Source organism: Siphateles boraxobius, unplaced genomic scaffold, assembly GCF_051911475.1.
Source record: "Siphateles boraxobius isolate OS27281-9 unplaced genomic scaffold, OSU_SipBor_1 5, whole genome shotgun sequence".
NCBI classification, from domain to species: Eukaryota; Metazoa; Chordata; class Actinopteri; order Cypriniformes; family Leuciscidae; genus Siphateles; species Siphateles boraxobius.
Genome location: NW_027509141.1, coordinates 20,930,495 through 20,951,203, shown reverse-complemented (window position 1 = coordinate 20,951,203; position 20,709 = coordinate 20,930,495). Strand labels below are relative to the sequence as shown.

At 36.0% G+C, this 20,709-nt stretch overlaps 1 protein-coding gene across 3 annotated transcripts in view; it reads right to left on the bottom strand.

Annotated features, from left to right (window-relative positions):
- Positions 1-20,709, bottom strand: part of prickle2b (prickle homolog 2b) — an 87,299-nt gene that overhangs the window by 35,059 nt on the left and 31,531 nt on the right. The window contains exon 1 of one of the 3 annotated variants that reach the window (XM_077203241.1): positions 7,364-7,722. The exons of the other annotated variants lie outside the window; for them this stretch is intronic. The gene's annotated coding sequence lies outside the window, so the exon portion shown is untranslated. Of the gene's footprint in view, positions 1-7,363; positions 7,723-20,709 lie in introns of those variants that run through there. 3 annotated transcript variants of the gene reach the window in all.

The following is a 20,709-nucleotide window of genomic DNA, read 5'->3' as shown; positions in this document are numbered from 1 at the left end:
ACTATGAACACATCACGGATTGCAAATTGGTGTAAAAAGTCCCCTGGTGTCGTTCAGCACACAGAAGGAAAATGCTGTTGTGGAGATCTTGCCTGTTGTCTGGCAAAACACGCAGAGGTATCTCAAGCATGCCCAGCAGTTGTATCCTCTTTCACACACACATACACACCCAAATACACACTATACATGACATTTGGAAAGTTCCAGAGGTACACAAACAGCAATGCTGTCTCAATTACAAAGTGCAAGCATACTTCAGTTGGAAAGCTTTCCTCTCCTTCTCTTTGTTCTCGGAGTCCAATGCCAAAGTTTTGAGAGGCTAGCAGTGGTACATGTCCCATAATGCTGTCATAGCCTGACAAACACATAACCACGCATGATCTGTTACATCTGCCACCATTTGTGTTATCATATCAAGAACATGATCTAAAAGTTCACACACGTCGCACTTACGCATGACTTATTGAAAGTCATCCGTGGGGGAGGGTCCGCGGATCTATACACATTTTAAAAAACGAGCGTGTATAGATGAGGTCTTCTGATCGCATGTGGCGTGATGTGATGGAGGTCGGTGTTAGCTGCCAAGGCTGCGGTTTTACACAGCCAGTGAGAGAGAAAGAATCAAGAGAAAGAGGGTGAGATGAAGGAAAAAAGGGAGAGGGGGAGAGGGATATTTCATTATAGACTCATTCATCATCATAGGGACTGTAGCTGCACCTTCTTTATTTCCTCGTTCGTTTTATATTCCTCTTTTTCTTCCTTAAACCTGCTGACTCCTGTTCTCCATCTTAATCTTTTCTAACTGCATCCATGTGTCATCTTTTTTTCCGACTCTCGTTACAAACAGCGCCCCCACACACATATCCAGTTTTCAGGCTGACTCTGGATCAGTACTGCTAGTTCTAAAGGAGCTCATCTATAGCCTCTTCACCACCTGTTCCCAAAACATCAGAAGATCTACATTTACATTTAGAACAGGGCTATACAAACAAATCAACTAGATGCATTGTGATTCATTCATCTTAAGAAGTACAGAATACTGTATAAACACATACACTATCATTAAAAAGTTTGGGGTCCGTTTTTTTGTAAAGAAAGGCAAGGACGCATTCAATTATTAAATTAATTAAAAAAATGTAATGTTACAAATTTTGTTTATAAAACTGTTCTTTTGAACTTTCTATTCATTAAAAGAAATTTAAAAAAAATCATTTTTGATTTTTTTGAATTTTAATGTTTAACATTGATAATAATAATGAATGTTCTTGAGCAGCAAATCAGCATAATAGAATGATTTTTGAAGGATCATGTGACTGAGGACTGGAGTAATGATGCTGAAAATTCAGCTTTGCCATCACATGAATAAAACACATTTAAAATATATTAAAATAGAAAACAATTATGTTGAAAATATTATTATCATATTAATATTAAATATATATTATTAATATTAAATATTTTTATCAAATAAATGCAGTTTTGGTGAAAATAAGAGATATCCCAGCACAAAATATTTTTTAAAAGAAAGCACATGCCCACGGTTTAAACATTGGAATTGAAGTCTATAAAATCCGGAGACATTTTTTAATTAATATTTAAAAATTTTGAATAAATAATTATTGAAAGAAAATTGTCTTGATTCAAGTTGAGAAATAATTGTTCGTCAAAGAAAAGAACACCATTAAATACACCTCTGTCTGGTATTTTAATACACAGTATTAATATTCAACGGGTTATTTCATCATAAAAATGCTCATTACATATATTTAGATATAGACCGCATATTTTCGTCATACAGAGTCATCGTGCCTTTATGCTGACTGAGTCACAGCCTTTCTGATCAAGTATTCTGAGATAAATGAATCTTTTCAAATTCTCACACACAGTGACTCACCACATTCAATTCATTGTCATAAATAACAAAAGATCCTGTTGGCTCCATGTTAGTCAGCGACCTTTACGTTCTTTTAAAGAAAAATCATTGCAACCAATAAATGCACAATATTCAGACCACAAGTTTTTCCTCATTAAAGCCTAAAGTTTGTTATCTAGGGCTGTCTTTTCCACTCAGCCTCTCAGTCTCGATAGTATCACATGCCAGACACATTTGCCAGCGGCTATGAACTTTACCATCCCAAATGCTGCAGACAAACCATTTTCCAACCAAGAGGGTAATGCTCATGTAAAAAAGAAGATTGCAGGTCCGAGAGAGACTCAGTTCAGTTATTTTGAATGCAAGCATGTCTGTTCAATGACAGCATGATAGTTCATGTGCATATATGATAAATTATCCCTGCATCTGCACGTACACAGCAGATATTAGACATGCCTTTGGGCTTGGCTCACTTTAACTTGACACATGACATATGACACTTGGCATTAACACATGACCTTTGGCTGCCTAGCGTTTGACTTTAGTGGGCATGTCAGTGTCTGGGAGATGATCTATGATCCCAATTAGTGTGTGTCATCAATAATCACAGACGGCTCCATGCTAAGTGATTACAAACGCGATGGTTGCAAAAGCCCTTGGTTTAACCATATATGCTCTGTCTGGAGCAGCCTTCAAAGTTTCCACACGCAAAAACTCTACCAAGAGTCTGCCAAGACGTGCATGTATGTGTGGGTGCGTGTCAAATGATCTTCATGATGGTTAGCAGTTCATGAACATCTGCACTCTTTCATTGACGTGTTCAGTGTAGTCTGATTCACAAAACAAATGACTCTTATGATTCAGTTATTTTTAATAAATCAAATGAGTTAGTTTGAATCGTTCTAAAGAGCCGCACAATAACTAAATTAGTCAGTGTTTCTTCACAACTCATTTTGTCAGGACAACTCAAACAGCTACTTTTTACTTAAGGATATTTCTCTTTTTAATTAAAGTGCCATTTATTACAAAAAAAATTAGATGTATATCTTTAAATACACTTTGCCATTTGCCAATTACTAATTTTACAGATGTAAGCCTTGAAATTGATAGTTTAACCAAAAATTTTAATTCTACCATGACTTTATTTCTTCTGTGAAACACAAAAGAATATCTTTTTTTCCCCCTTTGTTGGGTACACTATCCCTTTAAGTCATCTTAAGTCTTCTTAAGTTTTGAGTTTTGTTGTAATAAATGATATTTTAATTAAATATAAAATATTTATGATAAATAATTTATTCAAATGTTTAAGTAAAAATAAATGAAATACACTACCATTCTAAAAGTTTTTTTCATTTTAAACAAATTAATGTTTGGTTTTTTCAGAAAGAATGTATTAAATTCATCAAATGTATATACATCAAAACACATATACATCAAAATTGACAGTAAATAATGAAATTATATTTATAATGTTACAAAAGATTTATATTTCAAATAAATGCTGTTCTTTTGATCTTTCTATTTATCAAAGAATCCTGGGAAAAGTATCACGGTTTCCACAAAAATATTAAGCAGAACGACTGTTTTCAGCACTGACAATAATAATAATAATAATAAATGTTTCTGAAAGATCATGTGACATTAAAGACTTAAAATTAAGCTTTGCAATCACAGGAATAAATTATATTTTCACATATTAAAATAGATTTTTTTTAAATTGTAATAATATTTCACAATATTACTTTTTTTTTACTGTATTTTATTTTAAATCAAATAAATGCAGAGACTTATTTCTTAAACAATTTAAATCCCAATGAATGCCTTTTGAATAGTAGTGTATATTATCCCAAAAATGAAAAGGATTGAAGTAGCCTAGTAGTTCATCCCCAAAAATAGTAATAGGATCACATAGAAATCAGAATTGGAACCAGAATAGTCAAATTCCTTATGGTTCTCATCCCATAGTCCCTCCATTTTGACATTTTGTCCCTTTTTAAACATCAAGGACTGCGGGCCAATAAGAGACTACAGTAAAAGCACATTAACCCAGTTAATCCTATAACTCAGCTTAGCATGACACCATTTAATTAAGTCAAACAGCTCAGATTCAAGCTCCTAGTTAAACCCAAAAAGAGCTCCTCATGGTTCATGAATCAGGCGATCAAGCCTTCCCAGAAGCCCTTTCGTTGTTTGGTGACACATGCGGCTTCACTTTGATGACTAATTGCTTGAAAGAAAAAAAAAGTGTACTTTGACTCGTCTGTGCTCAGACTGATTCTAATGGAAATATAATCGCATGCATGTTCTGCTCTAAGATCCACCGTTGTGAAATTTAAGAAGGAAGATTATAGCTCCATGTCAACCAGCAGTTAATTTGTTGTGTGCTTGTCTCTGTGTGTATTCTAACTTTACCAGTTTGGAGATTTAGAATGTAGAACAAAGATGATCAGTGATCCAGTGACTAAATGATTTGACCAAAAGGGATTATGGACGGTTGAAAAATCAAAGAATTCTGTCCCTTTCATTCTCTTTCTTACTGTCATCGCCTTTTATTATTCTACCTCTTAATCTTAGTGACCCTTCCTCTCCCTCCCCAAGTCCTTCTCTCTGACATTTTCCCTCTATATTTTTCTCACTCCCTCGGACGATGGACAGAAGCACTTGTGTTTGATTGACAGCTCCTCAGAATAGCAGCTCCTGGCCAGGAGGTGTTGGGAAGCAGGCGGTGGGAGTGCTGAGTGGCAGTCTGGTTTGTTTGGCTCCCTGCCTCTGTCTTACAGGATGCACGGGGAAGGGGGGAGTCGCAACATGCCGCAATCTGATATTGTTGACAACTAAACAATGAAAGGCACTGTGATTCAATTTTGTTCCTTTATAAAACTCCTGTCTTGCCCACAGATGCACGTCACGCTTCCCGTCATTGAAAAGAAAAAAATGATGAGTCATTTTTTTCAGTTCGAATTTAGCTGAAATTAACAAAGACATTTATTCATGCTGGTAAAAAAATTAAGCAGAACATTACAGTGAATGCAGAGAGCTGCAGAGAAAACACAGTTTTCATGCTTGAATGTTCAAAAACATTATTTTCCAACATATTTTAACATTTTTGCAGCACCTCTCTTCCCAGTCTGTCAAAATAACTCTGTTTAGTTCCTGTCTCTATGAAGTCCCTACTTTCCAAAAAGTGCAATGTGCTCTCATTGGTCGGCTGAACCAGTGAGTTGTGATTTCTAACAATTGTGCATCAAACATTGTGCTGGGTGTAGCACCTTCCACACTGCACCACCAGAACAATCCAACATTAAAAACTGAACTTTCTAACAATTCTTGATCATTTCAGTCTGACCTAAGAGATTGTTTTGTGATGCTGTCAAACGGAAATGAAACAAATAGGTGCAAATATACTGTTATTGAAGGATGCGATGTTATTAAAAGTGCACGCTATTAGACCTGCAGTTCTAAAAATTTCTAGCAATATATCAATTTAAAAGACAGACACACATTAAACAGCTTGTTTAATATCAAGGTCAAAGAGAGGTTGGAAAATGGTCATGAAAAAATTTACTGTGGAAAGTGAAAAACAGAATAAAGTAAAAGAAAAAAAAGTGATATGGTCCCTTTAAATGAACCAGACTCATGACCCTTTGTTTAACAATGCTTTAATATAGTGTGTGTTTATATATGTATGGGGTATTAAAGAGGGCCATTATGATTCACTGGTCCATGACCCGAATGCCGTCTGGGTGACGAGCTCAGATCTCCTGGAGCCCTGCACGCTGAGCTTTGATTGGCTGTGACTTTGAGAGCAGGAAATAGAGTGAGCAGCAGGAGAGAGGGAAAATTGTGAGCGTGTGATGTTTAGGAGGCACCCACACAAAAAAAAAAAGAAAAAGAAAAAAGAAATCAATGGCCACATTCACAGCCTGCAGTGTGCATAAAGGTATACTAAGAGCTTTATCCTTGTCACCTCTCAACATGCCTTTTCCTATCTTCACATTCACCTCATAATCACTCTTCTAGGAACTGCTAGACTCTTCATTCACTGGCTACTGTCTCTGTGGCACTAACAGGATAAGTGAACATGTTGTAGACTGAAGATAAATACAAAGGATGAGAAGGCCATGGAAAGAGTCAGAGAGAAATAAAGAGACTAAGATAAGGGCAGGAGACAGCGGATAAATAAGAGGCCTAATGACGTGACTATAATTGTTGTCCATATCTAAATTTAAAATGTAATTGTAACATGTAAAAATGTAATTGATACATGCAGTGACTGTAATATACTCTGAGCGTGTTTAATTTCTGAATTAAAATTTATTTTGAATTTTGGGGGTCATTTTAAAGTATAAAAAAGTCAGGGTGACACAACTGTCCTGATATCATAATGAAGAAAAAAAAACTCCCAGATAATTATATTAAGTAGTTTGGCATAACCATTTATTAAAATTTTCTAGATTTATTTTAACTTAATTGATTCACTGATTATTAAACTATTATTATATATATATACATTTAAAAAAAGGTCTGCCAAATAAAAGTCATATGGTGCAACTGACATGCAGAAAAAAACAAGAAATGTTGTATAATATTTTCAAGATATCATTAAATTAAAACCTTTCTTGAAAACGGAATACGTTTTTTTCAATACCACTTGAATACAAAAAGCGCATTTCTAAGATCTTGGTTGTTTCATTTAGTGGTTTCTTTTTCTTTTTCTTTATATTGTGAAGTGCCAGAAGACTAGTCCACATGCGACAGGAAAAACCTCTCTGGGGGCGTGAGCAGGACGTCCCAGGGTGGCACGTTAAATCTGTCCCCAATGCAGAGCCCTCACACACAAGCGCCATAAAGACAACAGTATGTCCTCATGAAATGCATCGTCATGATTTACAGTCCTATCCAGATGCACAACGGAGATAAACTCTCTCAACACTAGACAATAACAAAATATACTGCCTATTTCCTGTCTCAGATTGCAGAATTACAAGCAACAAGGACAGTGACCCTGAACTTTGAGGATCTTGAAATGAAGGCAAAGTTCATAAATATGTATGTAGTGGCATAAATTCCTATACTATGCAGCTCTGGACTATATGCTGGCCTGCCCCACCACTACTGTAGTCCAATACAAAAACAGCAGAAGTTAAAAATAAAGAAAGAGGCATGCCGCACAGCTGTGAGATACTTTAAGATTTGTGTGCTGTCAGTCTGCTTAAATCTCAACAGCTGAGATGACAAGAGGTTGTGGATTTCTTTAGCTCTTTCCTTTTGCACTCAGTTAATCATATGGGTTGCATTCAAGACACATTTTCTTGCAATACAACCATAAAACAAAGACATTCTCACCAAAGCAAAATGGAAAGCAACACAAAAACTTGAAAAGAACGGAAGTTAAATTCAGTGCAAGTATGACAGGTTTGACAAACCAAGATGTCAGTAAAGCACATGAAACACACATAAAAAAAACAACAGTGTGTAAAATGTACTCACCACTTCCTTTTGGTTTCCTTCCACTAGGTTTCTGAGGAGAGTTTAAGAGTCATACAACTTAATGGAATAATCACTTCTCAAATGACAGACCTCACTCCTTCCTTAACTGGAAAATGTGCAGCACATCTGAGAGCAGAGAGCAGGCGAAATGGGATGTGCAAGTGAAAGACAAATGTTTGGAGCTAATCGTTGTGCCAGAGAGCGATTTCTCTCATTCACTCCACAAGCTGTGGCAGAGCCATTCAAAACAAGAACTGATGGAATGGAGGAATAAGCAACGAAGAAAGACAGAGAGAAAGAGGCTAATATGAATACACGCAGTGCTGAGAGGTGGCATGTTGCTTCCTCAGACTAAAATTGCCTCCCAGCACCCTCCACACACTAAACTCTCACCCACCATGAGTCATCAATCTCTCTGCCAATCACAGCTCAGCTGATTAAAATCACCTCTTAGTTGAAAAAAGGGAAAGAATTTGATCAAAATACCAAAAGTTTAATGCATTTTTTGAACCGTACACACAAGCTACTGGAGCTCTCCAATCTGTACCGGAAACATGTAATGTCACAGGCAATGTCACCCAAATTGCTAAAAAAACATACATATACACACACACACACACATATATATATATATATATATATATATACATACACATATATATATATATATACACACACACACACACACACACACACACATATATATATATATATATATATATATATATATATATACACACACACATATATATATACACACATATATATATATATATATACACACATATATATATAAATCAAAACTACTAAATTGAAAAAGAGTGACAGTAAAGACATTCATCGGTTCATCAAAGAATACTGAACATTTTTTATCAGTTTCCACAAAAATATTAATCAGCACAACTGTTTTAAACATTGAAAATTAAAGGGGAACTCGGCAACTATTTCAACTTAATAAAACCGTTTAGAAATCTTTTGGATGGATTAATAACCTGTTCCGGTGAAAATGGTGACTTTCCCTGCTCCCCCCAACGTTCCCAGGTGGAAAACCAACCTTGCAACATGGGGACTAAAGTTCCCGGTAAGATGGAAATAGGCAGTCGCGAGAACGAGCGATAAACACAAACTGCTTTACGGCAATTCAAAATAAACACACACGCCCGCCTCAATGTGTATGATGTATTACCCACCTCGGTAGACATATTCCACACAATAAAGTTGGCCGGCTTCGATAATAACAAATGCACATGAGCAGCGGTAGAAAGGGGGAGGAGGGTGTCGCAAGTACGTTTTTTTTTTTACGACAGTGTTGTGAAATATACGCCTTACAGCTGTAGGGGGAGCTTGTTGAGAAAACATGCGACAAAAAAAGTGAAAATCAGCGAAGAAATGGCTAGAGTTGCCAAGTTCCCCTTTAAGAAATGTTTCACAAAACCAGCTTATTGATTTTTGAAGGATCATGTGACACTGAAGAATGGCTGCAGAAAAAGCAGATTTTCAAATAGAAAGAGATATTTTAATTGTATTTTTTTACAGTATTATTGGTTTTACTGTATTTTTGATCAAATTCTGCCTATAGGTGAGCAGAAGAGACTTTCAAAAAAAATCTATATATATATATAGAACTTACTGAGCTCAATCTTTTGAACATTAATATATATTAAGTAAAATTAAATCTCATTGAGACCAGAGGCTCACAAAGGATAAATTGACATTCTTGGAAGAGACTTTCCATATAATCCCTATTTTTTGCACCCCATCAACTTTTGCCACAATATTTATAAGCACATAATATGACCCTATATGCAGATTTCTATGACATTATCTTTAAATGTTAGAAGCTGGAGTCTATGCCAAGACTTGGAGCAGTAAAAATTCCACGGCTGCTTGCACGACTCTTTAATGTAATTTTATGTTAGCTCGGCACCAGGCAACCTGCTATGAATGCCTCTGTGAATGGAAGCTTTTTATGTGCAATTTAAGTGTGGTTGGTCATATGATGCGCCTCAATAAAAGGCTGTTGTCTTCTGACTCACGTATGCACAAATTTGCATTCCGCTTCTTACTGGGTGTTTTTCAAAATCTGTTTGTACATTGTATGTGTCTGGATTTCCACCATAGGAGATACATTATAAGGAGTGTGTAAGGATAGATGTAAAGGAATTTGTTGAGACAAAATTAAAATAGTGAAGTAAGGGGAAAAGGAGGAGAAGCAAAAGGTAGAAAGTCTTTCCCTGCATGTGAACATGTAACAAGTTCCGTCTTTAATTGAAGTTATCAATCAATAGGTGTCTCCCAAGAAAGAAGGATTCTGGGGATTTGAGAGAAAAACAGAGAAAGTACTGTTTCCACACTTAATGAATGAAACAGCTTGACCCGCCAGTTAACAAAATGCACTCTATTCTTGTTTAAGTGGGAAAATAATTTGTGACTGACATAGACATCTTTGACTAAGCACAGGGTGCGGAAAACCTCAAAATATTCCGAAGAGAGGGCAAATAGAGAGAACGAGAGAGCGCCATGCATAAAAAGGCATTAAGAAATGCGTAATGAAATCTGAGAGCAGGAAGGAAAAGCCATCATCGTCGGGAACTTTTTGGACGTCGGAGGGGTACAGGATAGTTAGACACTCAAGTATCAACATCATTCTTTCTCTTAAATCAATACACTCACTCTCATTTAAGACAGAAACGGGTAAAAAATGGGGGAAGGAAACAGAATATGATATGAAAATGGCTCAATCACATGTTAAAGTCATCTATTTTTTTCTGAGGTTTTGTGTGAATGGACTCCAACGTCAGAAGCATATGATACAACCTCATCCTGAGGGAACACGTGAATGCTGTGTCTCCTGAAAAAGTTTGATGGGTATAAAGCACAGTTGACTGAAATAAATGAAATATTAAAAAAACTTACAGATTTTTGGTTTACTACTAAAATAAACCAAATAAACTAAAACTAAAACCTAATAAAACAATATAAAAACGACACAACAAAATTACAAAAACTTTTATTTAAATTTAAATTAAAAGAAATATAAAAATAAAACCTAATACAAAATACTAATAAAAAGCATCAATGGAAACCTCAAAAACAAATATCAAAGGAAGTGAATCAGTACATGAATGATATCAACACTGACAAAGTCATTATAGTAATAGCAGTGTAATGGCAATTTATTAATTTAGTTACCACTTTTAAGATGATTTTAAGGAGAAAGTGCTTCTACCTCTTTTATTCTTGCTTAAAACTGTTTAAACTGTTTAAACTAGCTTAAGGTGTGTGTTTTTTCTTTTAAATTGGGTTTTAGAGGGTCAATAGACCGTGAAACCATTTGCCAGTCAACTAAACCAGTTAAATGCCAATATGATCAGGCTTAGGCTGACTTAATTTAGGGAAGAATACCATTTTAAATTTATTCTTTCTGCCTTTCTTTTGCTCTGTATTTTTCTTTACATCTCTTGAGAAGTGATGAGCAATAGCTGGTCTCAGCACAGACTGGTGTGGGAGGAACATCTTTCAATGCTGGATTTGGTTTTATTTTAAGGGCCTTTACCAGAGCTTGCTCTTACAGAAAGAAAATGAAGAGATTAAGAAAAAATAAACATACACAAACACTCAAATTCAATGATAAAAACAGATGATGATGATGATGATGAAGAAGGTGGTGACAACGACGGCATCTATAATGATTCTGATGTTGATAAAAATGCACATGAGATACAATGACTTGCTTTAAAATATATATTCTCCTCACTGTAAAAGCTAAAAGCAGCCCACTCCCTGCCAAACACACATGCAGTGTTCTGGAGCGCTCATTCAGTCTATACAGCTGTCTCAGCATTGCCTCCATCACAGCATTGTCTCACCACATCACTGTAATCCAGTTCTCAATCCTCACTACCTCAGTTTATCAAATTCAAACTCGACTCCAAATTTACCAACTCAATGAATTCCCCACTAACACAATAAACTGTGAATGTCCTCCATTTTGAGATTACTGAAAGTGGCTCATAGCAATTGTTCACTGCTGCAAACTAAACTAGCCCCTTAAACTGCAACTAGTCTATATGTTGGAATTTATCTGTGCATATCATCATATCTTTTTTAAGTTAATGTGCCCTTTTATTTAAAATTAATGAACTCATACACATTTATAAAAAATAAAAAATCATTTTCACAAAACTTTCATTGCCCCCAGAATATTTTGTTGTATAAATATCTGAACATGCAATATATCAAAATAAAGAACAGAGTCTCTGCTTAAAAAAAACCAAAACGTTTTATTCTAGCTTTATGTATTCTTTTTTATCAATACTTATCAACATAAAAAAGCAATATTTTGAACAAAGAGCTGAAACAAATCACCTTTTTTACAAAAACTATGTATAACCAATGCTTTTTAGCGCTTGTTTCTATGTCTTTTTTGCCTGTTTTAATCAGGAGATTTTGAACTCTTTCAGAAGTTGCATAATAGCTTCCCCCATCATATAACAGTGAAAACACGGTAAGCCGGAAAATTCTTTCAATGGCGGGGAAAGAGTTAAAAACATTAACGTCCCCTCCCCATCACAACGGCATCTCATCTCTGAGGACGTGTGCGCTGACGCAAAGGCGGGAAAATAATCATTCTCCTCCAGGAACCTGTCACTCACATGAGATCGCAGCAATGCGCAAACCACAACAATACAACAATCCAATCAATTCCCAGATGGACAAAATCAAGTCCCCCCTACATTTTTACTCGTTTGAGAAGGCTTTTATACTCTGATATACGTCACAATAGAGAAAAAAAGACAATCCCAATAAGGAGTTACTGCAAATGTGAAGAAAATCTACAGTAATTTGTGTAAGATCCATTAAATCCAAAAGAATATTTCAAATACACTTGCTATTTCAAAACAAACAACCAATATGTGAGACACATTGCATTTTACAATGTCAATTCTCTTGTTTCTTTTACTTGAAAGGTACAACAGGAAGTATTTCCCATTTAATTTTTCAGTAGAAATGAATTATTGAGCCGGTGTTGTGCAAGATCCAATCCCCCCCAAGAGAGCTACCTACCTCCCTCTGTAGACAACTTTGTTTGGGTACACTATACTGTGCCTTATTAGAAATTATAGTATAATCACTTTGCAGTATATTAACTCTTTATCATGAAAATATGTTTTTATGTAATACGTCAGCTAAAACATGATAAAAATGGATAGGGATACGATTCTGTGGAGGGAAAAGATCTTGAATGCAGATATACATGGTAAGCCCAAAATTATTTGTACTATATCGGGCTCAATTTGGCGTGAAATTTTTTAGGTTTCCATCATTCATTCAAGAGCATTTATGTACTGTATGTAAACAAGGCACTGGCTTATTTCAGAGTATATGGACCATTAAATTAATCCATGCAAGAATTTCAATAAACCCTTTCAAAATTTGCAGAACGAAATTCTCCAATGCAACACAACTTTCTGTTCTAACTTCCATAGGCATTAATTACTTTATTTGCATTACATTTTACATTCTCCATGACATCATTATAAGCTTCAAGTACTCTAAATAGAGCAGCAAATGCCGGGACAGCCTTTCTGTGTGTTTAACTTGCCCATCACAGAAGGTCCCAAAAGGCACATCAGAAGACACAAACACTGACAGGGTTTATTTGGGTATCTACTTCGGCTGCCAATCAAATGCACTGAGCAGAACATTTAACCACTGAAGAACCGATGTGTGTATTAATGTCACCAGTCAGCCTGGAGCAACAGATGTACTGGAGAAGATGGGAGCAGACTCAAGATTTCGATTAGACAGAAAGAGACAATGAAAAACAGTTAGAGGTCACGGCCTTTATATTTCCAGTCTCTAAAATGGAGAGATTGACAGTTTCTTCTCCACTCACAATGTTTCCCTCTCCATTTTATTCTCTCACACAAGACTGCACATATAAAATTAAGTTCCCAAGAGCACGCTCTGCTTAAAACCACCAGGAGAGGTATCGGACAAAGGTCAGTGGAGATGTGACTCAAGACCTCTCCCGGAAAGCACAGCATCAGCATAATCAGAGAACTGACAGTATTCAGCATGGAAGAATGTTCTAAGTGATAACAGACTCTTTGTGGAATACAGACAAATCTCAGATGTTTATATCCCAAAAGACATGACCATTTTTGGACCTTTCTGATTTTGTAATGCATTCTGGGAACGGTTGACGCTTTTCCACTTTAATTCTTTGTGGTCCATACACCACTAAGAACAGCTCATATGTACAGAAACCTCCTCAAATGATTTATTTTTATGATGTGGGTTTAGAGAGGCTTTTAACTGACAAATAAACAAAACAAATAAACTCAAATCCCATCAAAACCACCAAATGTTTGATGCTAAGATATAAATACAGAACCAAGGATGATGGTTGGTTGATGGATGGAAATTGCGCCAAACAAGCTTTCTTGGGCTTTTCTACTTGGTTTTAAAAGGATTCTGTGGTTAGTAGGTGTAAACACAAAAAGCTTGTTTATCTTATCAGCATTGCCATTTGTAGAACAGCCGAACAATAGACTATTAAACCATCTCCAATGATACAAAACAGGTTTCCTGCTGTAATTAAATACCTATTGCCTTGAAAGCGACCCAGACAATAGACCAGTCAAGTAATCATGACCACAGAATTGAGTAGGTGTGGTAAATTCCTTACAAAATCTTTTGTGGCTGCCCTGTTACGGACCTCTTGAATATGATGCTCACACACACACACACACACACACACACACACACACACACACACACACACACACACACACACACACACACACACACACACACACACACACACACACACACACACACACACACACACACACACACACAAAACAGTATCCAATCACGGTTACCTCATCCTGTGATGCAGTGACAAAATCAATCAGCAAATATTCCCTCTATTGACAAGCAGCAGGAGAATCCATGGTCTGTTGGTCGACACATTACGTTGCACACACAGGGACGCACACATATCATTGATCTTTACCGACCAAACACGGCAAAAACAGCCCATTCTCCCTTTGGGAAGACATTCGCCCTGTGGGAAGACATGGGCTGGCCCGATGAATATTTCATTTTGGTGAAATTGCATCATATTAAACGGTAACATAAAATGAGAAAAGGTTTATTTGGGAAATAATCTGGTACGATCGAATCTCTTATGGGTGGAATGAATGAATTTATGATGAGCCTCATGTTTTGCACTCTTTAGTCAGGAGTCTTTAAGAATAGTTGATTGAAACAGAAAAATTCTGTCAATTTAATCAACCCATATGACGTTCTTTAAACATGAAATTTCCATACAACGAAAATGATTAGTGACCATGGCTGTCAAGCAAGATTTTAAGTGAACAACAACATAAATGTCAGTCTGTTCCACACACAACAGATTTAGAAGACTTGGAATATAGTGAAAAAAGTTATATGGTCCACTTTTATGATGCTTTGTTGTACTTTTTTGTTATTTTAGACCTTAACAGCTCCTGGTCCCAATCCACTTTCATTGTATGTATAGAGAACATTCTTCACAACACATCCACAACACACCGGGTCATACAGGTTTGGAATTGTTATTTTTTGGTGGACTATTCCTTTAGGTATACATGCAATGCCAAGATATAACATAAGTGATTTCAGAACAGAGCTGCGAGAGTAAAAGTGGAGTAAAACACAAGAGGATACAGAAAACAAGGGATATTAAGTGCACTCAGAAGAGCGAGCGATATACTTTTATGGAGTTCAACAACCATGTGGAAATAAGCAATCCACTTACTGAGAGTGAAGTGTAAAGTTCACAGCGCTTGTGTCAGCCCATCTGCCAGTTACGCATCAGAGAGTTTTATCCGACGAGATCAGAGACCACCTTCTTTCTGCCTGCTCGGCCTTTCTTGCTCTTGTTATCTCTTGCTTTCATTCTTTCACTTTTCTTATATCTCTCTTTCTGGCTTAACCTCTCTTGTTTACTAGTTTTCTTTTCCCTATATCCCCTACTCCCCTAAATCCGGGTTGTGCACCATTCAATACTCAACTGGGAGTAGTAAACGGTGTATAAAACTGAATTCAAATGATTAATACTTATAATCAGTCACCTATAGAAAATTGTATAATACAATATTTTTTCATATTATATAATATAGTGTGTGTGTGTGTGTGTGTGTGTGTGTGTGTGTGTGTGTGTGTGTGTGTGTGTGTGTGTGTGTGTGTGTGTGTGTGTGTGTGTGTGTGTGTGTGTGTGTGTGCACGTGTGCGCGTGTGTGTGTGTGTGCGCTTGTGTGTGTTTTCCCAGAATGCTCTAATTTTAACTCAAAGTCTTCGAGATGGAGCCAAACAACAAGTAGTTGCTTAGTAGACAAGTAGTAGTTACTACTTGTAGTAGTCACCTACAAAATCCTCTTTGTGTCCAATTTGTTGTTTTGGACTAATGAAATTCCCTCTTTGTTTAGTTTCTTTGATATGAACATTTGCAATTCCTCTACCTATCATTCCTATTCAACATCATGTGGAGCATGTGGTCAACTAAATTACAACTCATGAATTGAAAGAGTCAATTGTTAAATTCTGAATTTTGCACAAGCCTGAATAAAATACAGGAGACGTATGACCGGCTGCCACAAGGGACCCATTGAAATGCAATTTCACATAAACAGATGTCATATATTAGAGAGAGTGAGTGAGTGTGAGAGAGAAACAGAGGGACAGGAGGGAATTAAAGAGCAAAGAAGCTTGCAATAAGAGCCAACTGGTCTTCCGTCTGTCCTGAGAACAAAGAATCATCCGCAGCCTGGTCTGGAAGACAGACAGACTCTTCTTCTTTCTTTTGTTGTCTTTTATTTTATGAAGTGTGGATTCCACCCCGCTCTCCCCCGGGCTGCATGTGTCGGGTGTGCATGTGTGTTTCTGTGTCAGAAAGCTTGGGAATGATTTAATCATAAGGAGGCAGCAGGAAGAGCCAGAGAGACGGAGGAACGCTGAAACGCGAGACCTTTCAGAAATCTCCCCTCAAACAATGACCGACACGCAGCTCCTCCTTCACTCTATCTTCCCTTTTACTGATGAGAAACAATGAAGAAGGCAATTTGCCGTGAATGCAATCATTTCAGCATTGAAAGGCTATTAAAATGGGCTCCTTCACTTCTGAGCAATTTATAGAAATGGGCGCACAATGCCAGCCTGTCAAACACAGTGCTATTATTGGCTTCAAATGGGGCACTTGTGCTGATTTCAAAGTGAAACATGTTATTATTTAAAATAATCGAATAAAACTTTCCAGCTTTTCTTTCATTGGATGTTTCCGTTCACTTAATGAGCTGCACTGTGGCAATGATAGTGGCATTGTGGCATTTTGTATATTCTTTATGTTTGGGGTCTCAGAAACCACAATGCTGTATGTGTAAAAATTAGGGGTGCAGTGATAATAAATTCAACATTCCAATAATTATTATCATGTTATGGCAGATATTAAAATTCTATAAATTAGTTAAAATAGATAAATAAATAAACTTAAATGCTTCAAATGAATTTTACAGTATGAACACATGGATATGAATGTTTACATTTGCTATACTATAGCCTACATTTAACAGTTTAATTAAATTATTAGTGCTTTTTTTCCAAAAATAGGGGAAATGAGCATGCATGATTAAATATCGAATATTAGCCGATTTATATACATCTAACATCAACTGATACCAATAAATTATTGGCTGATAACCAATAATGTACCTATGCACAGTGAATCCCGAATGAAAAGAAAAAGGAAATTTTGAAATTAACCTCCGTTTTCCATTTTAGTTAATACTTTTCACTGACTTTTAAACAAAGCCAGATATTAATTTAATATTTACTCTGAATGTTAATTAAAATATTGTTTCTGTTTGGGGCCAGTCTGATCCCTAGCTAAAATGAATATTTGCATGTTTTATATATTTGGCGTCACATATGCCGCCAAAGGATGAGAACAGGCTCATTTTTTCATGGAGGACACGTAATGAATACATTTAGAAATGTTGTTTGCAATATACAGAAATGTCAACCTGGTTGAATTTAAACAGAACACGAGGGTTAAAGGGTGTCCTGCCTTCTTTACTTTCCTTTACCCCATCTTTTCTCCTCTTCAAGCCCATTCTATCTGAAATGAATATCTGTACAGTTGAACGTGGGATGCATTTATATGCCTACATAAATAGACAATGTGAGTTAGACTGACAATGTGATAATACTTAATACATTTCATCAATTCCCTCTCTCCAGCCCCCTTATCTTTAGATTAACACCTCTCTAGCTCTCAATTTTTTCAAAGATGAGCCACTGATTCCCAAGTGGCTACAACAATGACAGCTTAAAAAGAGAAAAAAAAATTCTCATTACAAACAATCAGCCACAGTCAATGTTCAGGCCATGTGAAGGTCAAATCAGATTGGCAAAAAAATTATTTTTTCATGATATTTTTCAGCATTCATACAATTTAGAGATCAGAATAAGACTGCAGTAACTAAAAACATGTTTCACTATCTGGGAGACATAGGTCATGTCTATTGCTCTAGTTAAAAGATTAACTCTTATAGTAACTCTAAACCTAAAAGCTTAATCAAACCATATGCGATGTAGACATAATAAGACCGGTCAAGTAAAAGATAAAAGATCCCGATTGAGATTACAGGGACTTTCCCGTTTGTACTCCCTCAAAGAGACAAGATAATTTGAAAGCATAGAAAATAAACACTTAACATGAATTTTTCCTGAATCACTCAGTGTACAAATGTGTGAAACAGATGTGCACGCAGAGACTGTGGGAGACATTTCAGCCCATATAATCATTATCAGCTGAGTGTGAGCTCGCTCATTTCCAAACAGGTTTCAAGGCGCGAGATGTCAGATTGATATTTATGAATAATACGCAGATAATTTGAACCTTGCAAAGGTCAGAGAGCCATTTCAAATTAGCTCAAGGGGAACATCTGTGTGTAAACGCAGTGAGGGTTAACTGATGCTTGTGTCTGGAATGAATCACACTGGCAACGAGATTTTACACTTTTTTTCGTCTCTTCACTTGTCCACAACTATCTGTGTCTAAAGTCACAAACCATTCATCTAAAAGCTTTTGGCTGGTTCAATTCACACAAATATTCACTGCACTGGATGGGAGCTCATTAAAGAGAGGTAAAACTCGATTCGGTTTTGCACTACAAAGGCTCAAATCATGCAGATGCAAATAAATGCAAGAGCGAGATTAAAAGAGAGAAGTTACTTCAAAGTAAGCCTGCATTTATGTATGTATGTGTGTGTGTGTGTGTGTGTGTGTGTGTGTGTGTGTGTGTGTGTGTGTGTGTGTGTGTGTGTGTGTGTGTGTGTGTGTGTGTGTGTGTGTGTGTGTGTGTGTGTGTGTGTGTGTGTGTGTGTGTGTGTTTGTGCTTGGATAATCATTCCCTCTGGTGCTTGAGCAACAGGTTATCCAAAAATCCTCTCCCCGGGATCTTGGCCTCATTGCCAGCAATTACACTGCTAATTTACACCACTTGGAACACGGAGTGGCGCACACACACACGCAATGTAAGGGAGACAATTGAAATATGCTTTACATTTTCCTTCATAACTCACAAGAAACTACAATATCTAACTGCCATCTCTTGGTGCAAGAAACATAAATGTGTGTCAGTATGTGTATGTATACCAATAAAAGCATTAAAATATGTTACATTGGTTGGTGGCACGGTATTAATCCACAATATGCCAGAAACTTGCCTTAAAGTAATAATACCAATACTTTAATATTTTCTATTTCTATACTATTCATGTAATATTTAAATGTTTATACATAATATAATACTGAATAATTATAAGAACCCTTATATGGTGCAAATAATTTCAGCTGTCAGGAAGAAATGGGTTTAAAAGTCAATGCAGTGCCTGCATTAACATTATAAAATAATACATTTCGTAAAATTATAAAAAGATTAAAAATGTTTTATTATTATTACTACTACTATTTTTATTTAGTTCTATCCTCTTTAGTAAAACACAGCTGTTAAGCAAAAAACAGTAGATACTTTACAATTAAAATAAAATAATTGAAAATAAATCATGTTCATTGTATTTTCATAGTTTCAATCTTTCAATTAATTTATACAATTATTATCTCATATAGCAATTACTCCTGATTAATTTCTGTAAAGTGCCTATCAGTGTTGGGGGTAACGCATTACAAGTATCGTACTTAATCAGATTACTATTTCCAAGTAACAAGTAAAGATAACATTATTTTTAGATTTACAACAAAATATAGTTTTATTGCTGTAGTAAGAGTGAACTTCAGCGTCATATTCTTCTGTGGTCCCGAATGGCAGCACAGGTGATAGGTTTATTTGAGCTGCGCCCTCTACTGAACAGGCAGGAATTACAATTTACTTCAGCATGAGGCTTATTCTTTTCACTTTTGGTATGAAAGGGCCTTTACATTGGTCAGAAATATAACTTTTTTCTTTTCTTTTTTTCTTCTTAAAAAACAAATAAGCAAGCTCAGCTGGTATGGGAAAAAGTAATGCAAAAGTAATCCATAAAAAGTAACTAAGTAACGCTATTTGTTACTTTTTTAGGGAGTAACGCAATATTGAAATGTATTACTTTTAAAAGTAACTTTCCCTCCCACTGGTGCCTACTGGACAGCATGTGTTATAAAATAAATATTTATGGCCTAGAAATAAAATTAATATCATTTAGAAATATAGGGGGGAAAATATGAGAAAAATACTGGAAAAAGCTTAACCTTTATATAATTATTTACTGAACTGAATAGGAGTAATCTCTCATTTGTTTGCAAAGTAATTTTGGATGTTACAAGCATCCCCAGGACTCACTCAACATGCCATATAAGTCAAAAAATAGTTTATGCACATAGTCACAAACACATTTTTTCTGTTATACTTTGGGATAACAAACTAAAGTTAAATATGAAAAATACACAAGAGCATGCACCTTTAAAAATGATTGGGGGAAAAAAAGTGTATGCACATGGCCAAAGTTTTTTGGTTTACCTTATACGTTGATGTCACAAAGTTAAAGTTAAATTGGAGAAATGTACAGACTACCAACTTTTAAAAATGATTCAACATGATATACAAACCCCTTGTGCTCTCAACTGGGTGGGCAAGTTTGCTCCACTTCAAAGAGATCCTCAAAAGAGCAAAAGAATAAGTTGGTCTAATAAGATGTGAGTTTTATTAAAGTAAAAACAATCAGCTTGGTGTGAGGCTCAGAGCCTGGGACTAAAACTATCTGATTAAAACCCACAGACCAAACATTTACATCGCTCC